The 8,208-nt window shown below is 42.5% G+C and overlaps 1 non-coding gene across 1 annotated transcript; it reads right to left on the minus strand.

The window, feature by feature from the left end:
• Positions 1-543: 543 nt before the first annotated feature.
• On the minus strand, positions 544-615 carry trnaa-cgc (transfer RNA alanine (anticodon CGC)). The gene has a single exon. It is a non-coding gene; the product is annotated as a tRNA-Ala (tRNA).
• Positions 616-8,208: the final 7,593 nt, after the last annotated feature.

Here is an 8,208-nt window from a genome sequence, read left to right on the forward strand (position 1 = left end):
ACAGCTTTGAATCTGAGGGCAAGACTGTATTCAGGGTTTCATCTATGGTTCTCATTGGGTATGCCACAGTTGTCATTGACTTCATTAAAGCATGTGTGTGTGTGGATGCGTGTGTGCCTACGAAACCATGCTGTACATACCGGAAACGTCAGTGTCGGAAAAAGCAGCAACGCCCATCTTCGACCATCGCACATATGTAACTTAAACTTTTCCTTCAACTGAAAGCCAGTAGATTTCCTTGTCTACGCATAATGTGATAGGCCGCGGTTTTAAAACGCACTGATATGTGATGAATACAGCAGAAGATGGTTTTGTTCCATGGACCTCGGGGTTATGGGCCCATCCCGGTTCCGCTGCGACACTCTTCTATACAGAGTAATTGGAATTGCTGTGCAATGAATGTCTGTAAAGTTTTTGTATTAAGGGCCCATTCTAAATTCCCTTATATCTTACAGTCTGATCCCGCGTTTCGACGACGTAAATAAGCCCTAGCGGATAAGCATTTCTTCATCTGGTGTTTTCCATCCAGTTTTCAAAAAATAGTAAAGATGCCGGGGATTGAACCCGGGACTTCATACATGCGAAGCATGCGCTCTCCCACTGAGCTACATCCCCACTTTCAAATCTTCCATCTGATCCCATAGGATCATAAGCTAAAGGAGCAGAATTTGGCTCTGTGGACCGTCGATTCTGCACCGCCATTTGATCATGCATGATCCAGGGTTCCATTCCTCAGCCCCAGTCCGCAATCCTCTCCCATGACCTTTGATGCCGTGTCCAACCAAGAAAATATCAATCTCTGCCTTAAATACCCCCAACGACCTGTCCTCCCTAGATGCCTGTGGTGATACATTACACAAATTCAACTCCCTCTGGATAAATAGACTTCTCCGGATCTTTGCTTTAAATGGACGCCCCTCTGGCCTGAGACTATGACGCTGACCTTTGACACCTCCAACGTAGGGAATATCCTTTCTACAGCTGTCAAGGCCTTTCAAAATTCGAGAAGTTTCAATGAGATCCCACCTCATCCTTCTAAATTCCAGTGAGCAGAGAGCCGGAGCTTTCACAAGTTCCTCATATGATAACCCTTTAATTTCCGGAGTCATCCTTGTGAACCTCCTCTCCATCCTCTCCAATGCCAGCACACCTTTTCTAAGATGAGGAGCCCGTGACTGGTCACAATACTTCCACTTAAGGAAACGAACAGTATCAATGAACGAAAAGCTGCGCACAAACAACATGACAAACAACCAATGTGAAAATATGTAAATTAATAAAGTATAAACAAACAAACAAACAAACAAACAAACAAATAAATAAATAAATGGATACATAGATAGATAGATAGATAGATAGATAGATAGATAGATAGATAGATAGATAGATAGATAGATAGATAGATAGATAGATAGATAGATAGATAGATAGTTAGATAGATAGATAGATAGATAGATAGATAGATAGATAGATAGCAGGAAAAACATAGCAGTTATACATGTGAGGACAGGGCCTTTAAGCCGAGGCATTTTCTAGCTACCCTTAAAATCATCTCCTCCATTTCACGCACGTCTACTCTTAAACCATCCTCCCGCCCCCTACAAGCGATAGGCTTCCGCTTGTCCTTACCTATGACCCCACCAGCCTACGCCTCCAGCTCACAATTCTCTGTAACTTCCATCATCTCCATTTATATCTTCCCACCAGGAAGATCTTTCTCCCAATCTGCCTCTCCCGCAGTGGTCGCCCCCTACGCTACACCATTGTTCATTCATCCCATGCCACAGATCCCCTTCCTGGTAGTTAACCTTGTAAGCGGAACAAGTGATACACATGCTCTACACTTCCTCCCTCACTACAATTCAGTGCCTTTAACAGTCATTCCAGATGAGGCGACACAGCATCTGCGAATCTGTTGCAGCCATATACTGTGTTTAGTGCTCCAGGTGTGGCCCCCGGTATATTCGTGACACCCGACATCGATTTGGAGACAGTTTCGCCGACAACCTACGCTCCGTCCGCCAGAAGAAGCGAGATCTCAAAGTGGTCATCCATTTTAATTCCTCTTCCCATTTTCATTCGGATATATCAATCCATGGCCTACTCTACTGTCGTGATGAGGCCACTTCCAGGTAGGAGGAACAACACCTTATATTCTGTCTCCATGGCCTCCAATCTAATGGCAGGAGCATTGATTTCTTGGTTTTCCGGTAATACCCCCTTCACTAGAACCCTTCAACCTTTTTATTCATGCCTACCCATCGTCTTCCTCTAGTGTTCCTGCATCCTTTTCTTTCTTCCATGGCGTTCTGTTCCCATATAACAGCCTCCCTATTTTCCAGCCGTCTACGGCTGTCATAAACAAACTTCCCCGATATTTACTTCACTCCTCTCCCTCCGGGTTTCACCAGCCACCTTACGTTTCTCTCCCCTCCTCCAACATCAAATCTCTCTAAGCGCGGTGCCCAGGTCCTAATGTGAGGTATCATACGTTGCTTAGACAGTTTAAACGCCGGACTGCCAGGAACCGTGAGACTATTTCGCTCGCTCATCGTGATCTTCACTCCTCACTCCAAACTGCCGAGGTTTTTCCACTATTGATTAAATTTTAACACCGGGCCCGATAAATTGAAAAGACAGGGTGTTGATGATGAAGAGAGACTGTTTTTCTGGATCTACACGTTGGCCATCTCCATGTCACTGAGTTGTGAAAATACCCTCGACTGCTGCGATTCGTGCCAACTAAAATGATGAATAGATAAGTGGGCTTTTGGGCCTACTTCGGACTGTTCCGGAGTTTGGATCCCAGGACTCAATTTTCTTTCGGAATACCGTTGTGTGCTTCAATTGTTTGCATGATTTGTTCAGATGGACAATTCATCCCACGTAAGGTTTTTTTTTTCTTTCATAAATAATAAAGTTTTCACCCACACTGGGGAGTCACTACGTTCCACCCCGAAGTCCCACTGAGTTCTCAAACCTGTCCCTATGATTGAGTGAATGTCGAAAGTCCTTGATGAACCAACAGTTCTCCTTGTCTATATATGAACGGAACTCGCGACTTTGATGCACAAATGAGGATTTGCTTTCCGCATTGTAAGTCTTCTCTAACAATTCCTCCAACGTGATTTACTTATTAAAAAGTGAGCAAGTGTTTATGGATTCAATGTTCATTTAGGAATTGTATGGCAGAGGGGAAGAAGCTGTTCCTGAATTGCTGAGTATGTGCCTTCAGGCTTGTGTTCTTCATTCCTAGCCATAAGATGGCATGTCCTGAGTGATGGGGGTCCTTCAGTACGGAGGTCTCTACACTGGGGCACCGCTCCTGGAAGATATCTTGGGCACGACGGAGAATAATATCCAACGTGAAGCTGACTAAATTTGCAACCTGTAGCTTCATTTGGTCCCTTGCTATTGTACCTCCCCGTACCAAACAGTGATGCAGCCTCTCTGAATGCTCACCACGCAATCCTTTTAGAGTCACTTAGTTGACAAAGCAAATATGTTAAAATTCAAATTAAAGAAGCCGCTGGGTTATCATTGTCTTAGACCGTCACAGATCATGAAACCCAGGAACCCGAAAATACTCTCTCCCCTGACTTATGATCTCTCTGTGAGATTTGGTTCGTTTTCCAACTTCTTACCCTTGTAATTATTTACAGCTTCTACATTCTTTCTATCAGTTTGAGAATAGCGATGGGAATGCCAAGTCCAAAGTTCAGCGATCTGTTCTGGAGAAAAGTCATTTCTTGTGGAATTGAGAGCATCTAGAATATGTGGATTTAGAGAGTCTAAATGAAGGAAAACGGACAAATGACAAGTGACCAGGAGAAGTCTGTTCCTGCCAGGGTGAAGGTTAAGCTGGTATGTTTCCGAAATGTTAGCTAACGAGAGATATAGAGGCTCTAGTCAATAACAAAAGAAGAATATCCTGGGTGTAGGATGTCACGATCAGGTAAATAAGTTGATAACAACAGAAATGTTCAATTAAATTCTTAAGAGGGAAATGAGAAGGACAAAGAAAGTAATGAATCTGGCAGGTCAATAAAATACCGAGAATTTCTATAGTTAGATTAAAAGTAAAATTGTCTCCAGGGAGAGAGAGATCCCATAGAAATCAGAAGGGTTTCCTGTGTTTTCAGCCCAGGGAATGTTTGCGATTAATATTCAATTAAAGAACATTTCTTCTTCGTGTTTGCTGATGAAGTAAATCATGTTTGCTTCACAGATAATGGAAACAAGTGGTGTTGCTTTGGAGGACGTTAATATTAAGTGGGAACAGTTATTCATAGCCTCACAGTGCGTTAAAGTGATTGAAACTTCAGGGAATAATCAGAAAATTTTTTGAAGGCCAGAAAGAAATCGTGGAGGCCCCCCTAAATATATTTGCTTCATCATTAACCACTAAGAGATGTCCCAAAGACTGGAGATTGGCTAATGTTCTTTCATTGTCAACAAGACCTGTCACCAGTAAACCAGGGAACTACAGGCCAGACAGCCTGATATCAGTGGTAGGGAAGCTTCTGGAGCAGTTTCTGATGGACAGGATCAACCAACATTCCGATAGACAACACGTGATTAGTACGTGTCAACATGGCTTTGTGTGGAGGAAATTGTGGTTGATGAACCTTTCAGAGATTTCTGAAGAAGTAAATAAATCTGTTTTTTTTTGAGAATGGATTTTGGTGATTAGTCATGTCCTGCAGGAGGAAGACCTGGGAGCCATGTTATTCGTTATTTTAATAAATGATTTGCATACAAATGCACGATAATTGATTCGGTATGTTAAGGCATGTTGTTGATAGTGAAGAAGGTAATCATAGATCACAGGGAGATCCTAATCATTTGGGGAAGAGGGTCACACAGTGGCAAATGGATTTTCAATGCAGGTATGCACTTTCGGATGAGGCTGATAAGAGCTAGATTATGCATATCCATAAACACATAATTCTACGCATGCAAAATAGTCACGAGATCATTAACAATTTTTTTTATTATGAGAAAAAAAGCTACTAGAAGAATCCAGGCAAAGACTTTTCACTTTTTACATTCAAAAATTAGAGTAGTGTTCCTGTTACATTCCAACACATTATTCAGTCGTGGTGCCATCGCTCATGTTACAGTCTGGGATGATTTATAACTGCAATAATTGAGGGGCTGCCTCATCCGACTCATCTACTCCGTCTCTAGATTTAAAACAACACCACCTTGCGCTCCTTTAACAACACCAAGCACTTGCTGTGGAAGCATAAAGTTTCAGTGCGTCAGGGAAGATTTACTCCTGCAGCCTAAAATGTGACAGTAAAGGCCAAGCGGCAGTTAACTGGTGTGCTGATAGACTGAATGTTATCATACAGCACTTTATGGTACCTAGCTCCACTTTTGTCTCCTCCTTCCCATCTAGAAGACATTATGCTGCTTCTCTGTGGTCGGTTCACAGTCACAAACAAAGTGCTGCTGTCTCCTTTTACACACAGCGCGCTGAACTGCCAGAGTAAGCGAGAAGGATGGAAGATGAGAGAGAGTCAGAAAGATAGACTGCAGAGAGCGGATGCTCAGCTTCCAGCTTCGTCTGTCCTTGAATATAACCGCAAATTTCCAAAAGGTATACACACAACAGAACTGAAACACAACACTCCAGCCAAACACTCTCACACACCGGATCAATACTGTAGGATTTCCTGGTTTCATTGCACCCAACAAATTACAAGACATGATTTTCCATTTTTGCAAAGAAACATTTGAGCAACCAGCTGAAAGTGATGTAAGTCCCTCCTCGGGGCCGAGTACAGTGGAGCTCTCCCTCTTCACACACAGCACCTGGTGGGTGAGGGTGCAGTTGGTGTCAGTGTGAAACAGTTAGGGTACCAGGTAGTGAGGGGAAAATGAAAATATCGTTACAGGTAGCAGCCGAATATACAAGCAGATCCGGGTTTCTAGAGCCTTCTAAGGTACAATTAAAGAATTTAGGGAGCTAAGTTCAGACTTCTCCTCACTGAATACAAAGATAATATCCATTGTTCAACAGGTGATTAGAAAAACCCCAAAAGTTGGATAATCGCAAGTAATTTACATTTAAATTAAGAAAAGGAGAATAAAAAGGGAGTGGGCAGGTCCATTCAAACTTTTATGGAGAAGGTTGTGGTTGAAGTCTGAGCAAGTGGTTGAGGTACTAAGTGAGAACTTTGCGTCTGTATTTAAGGAGGAGAATGAAATGGTGGATAGTGAAACCAGACTGGGGCATGTTAATGTTGAGATTTAAAATCAGGTAGTTCTGTGTATCCTGAAAAGCATTAAGGTGGAATTGTCCCGGCCCGATGGGGATTTCAGATGGAACTCTGAGACGTCACCAGCAATAGTCAATGTCCTGCAGAACTGGAGAGTGGGATTGTTGTGCCTTTGTTCAAGAAGGGAAATAGGGATAATCCAGGTAATATTAGGCCTGTGAGCCTCAGATTAGAGGTAGGGAAATTATTGAAGATGGTACCGAGGGACATGATATATGCACATTTGGAAAGGCAGGTCCTGCTCTGCTTGGGGCGGGGCAGCATGCCTTCGTGTGGGCAGGTCATCCCTAACAAAGTACACTGAGAATTTTGATGAGGTGAAGTCGTTAGCTGACCTGTTATCATCTTCAGCCCTGGCAAACAAGTTTTTACTCATCTTCAACGATTATCGCTGCAGATGACTTTCTGTTAACATTGTTGTAGGCTGGTTGACTTGTACTTTATCAAAACGGTCCCAATCCAGGCTAAGACAGTTTTGCCTCACAGACTTCCACTTTATTACAGCGTTAGCCTCGGAGGAATGACAGATAACTCACACGTAATATGAGTTATCACTCACCATCTATCAGGGAGATTCAAACTCTCAAACTTTATGTGTGTAAAGTAAAACTCCCTTTGGAACTCCCTATCCCTCTCATTTCCTCCAGATATCTTATAGTTAAATTCCCTCGTGTTAGCCATCACCACGCTGGCCAAATGATGCTGTGTGTCCACGTTATCCATTTTTTTCTCTACTGTGTATGGAAATCAAGTCTCCTGTCATCCTCTTTTGCTTCACAGAGAAAAGCAGTTGCATGCTGAAATTTTACTCATAATATATATTATCTAATCAAGGCAGAATCTTGGATAATACGCCCTCCATCTTCCATAAAACAATGAACCGCGAAGCCAAGCAACCTCAATTTAACCCTCGCCTAATCATAGGACAACTTACAATGACCAATTAATCTACTAATTTTGGACATGGAAGAAACGCCGCACGCATCACGGGGAGGACGTTCAACTTCCTACAGTGTAAGCCGGAATTGAACTCCGAATTCCCTTGCCACGAACTGGAATAGCGTCAGGCTAACCAATAAGCTCCATGGTGTCCGAAACTGAAACTTACCAAGCAAGAGACACACTTCCTATTTCAAGTCATTTACAAAAATCAGAAAGAGCAGGGCTCCAGATCAGACCTCTTAGAAACGCTCCATCTGCTGCTGTTCCCTTACTCTCTGTGCAAGATAATTACAAATTCTGGGAGCCAAGTTTCCATAGATCCCATGACTCCTCAGTTTCTGGATTAGTCCTCCATGGGGACTCTTGTCAAAACCCTCTCTTAATTCCATATCCACAGCAACCACCACTCTACCCTTATGAATTTATTCTGTCAGCATCGCATAAAAAGATCATTCAGGGGCGTACGACACAACCTGCCTTCACAGAACCATATGGCAGTCATTACTGATGCTTTTGCAAATGCTCATCATTCCTATTTCTAAGAATCCTCCCCAATCGTTCAGCCTCCATTAATACACGAGTCACTGTTTAAAATTCGCTGGATTATTCCTATCTCCATTCTTCTTTCTTGATCAAATTTATATTTAGAGTTTGTATTTAGACATTAGGTGAGCTCGAGTTTACTCTGCGGACCAAGCAGTTAAGGGCAAAGCCCTCACTAAAGGATTCATGGGAGGATTTCTCATTTCGGCCGCATCTCCAGCAGGTAATTCTGAATACAAACTGCTGCACATCTCGTCGTCCTTCTGATTATATACTGCAGCATGCAAGCGTTTGGACATCCCTTTCAAAACCTATGTCAGTGTGAATAGTTAAGTGCGTAGAAGAACGTATGTCAAAAAGATTAAAATTAAAGAAGAAATATTCATTTCAATATTTTAAGCAATTATATTTCAAGCAATAATTGAATGAATTATTT

The sequence above is a fragment of the Hypanus sabinus genome, chromosome 31 (assembly GCF_030144855.1).
Source record: "Hypanus sabinus isolate sHypSab1 chromosome 31, sHypSab1.hap1, whole genome shotgun sequence".
NCBI lineage: Eukaryota > Metazoa > Chordata > Chondrichthyes > Myliobatiformes > Dasyatidae > Hypanus > Hypanus sabinus.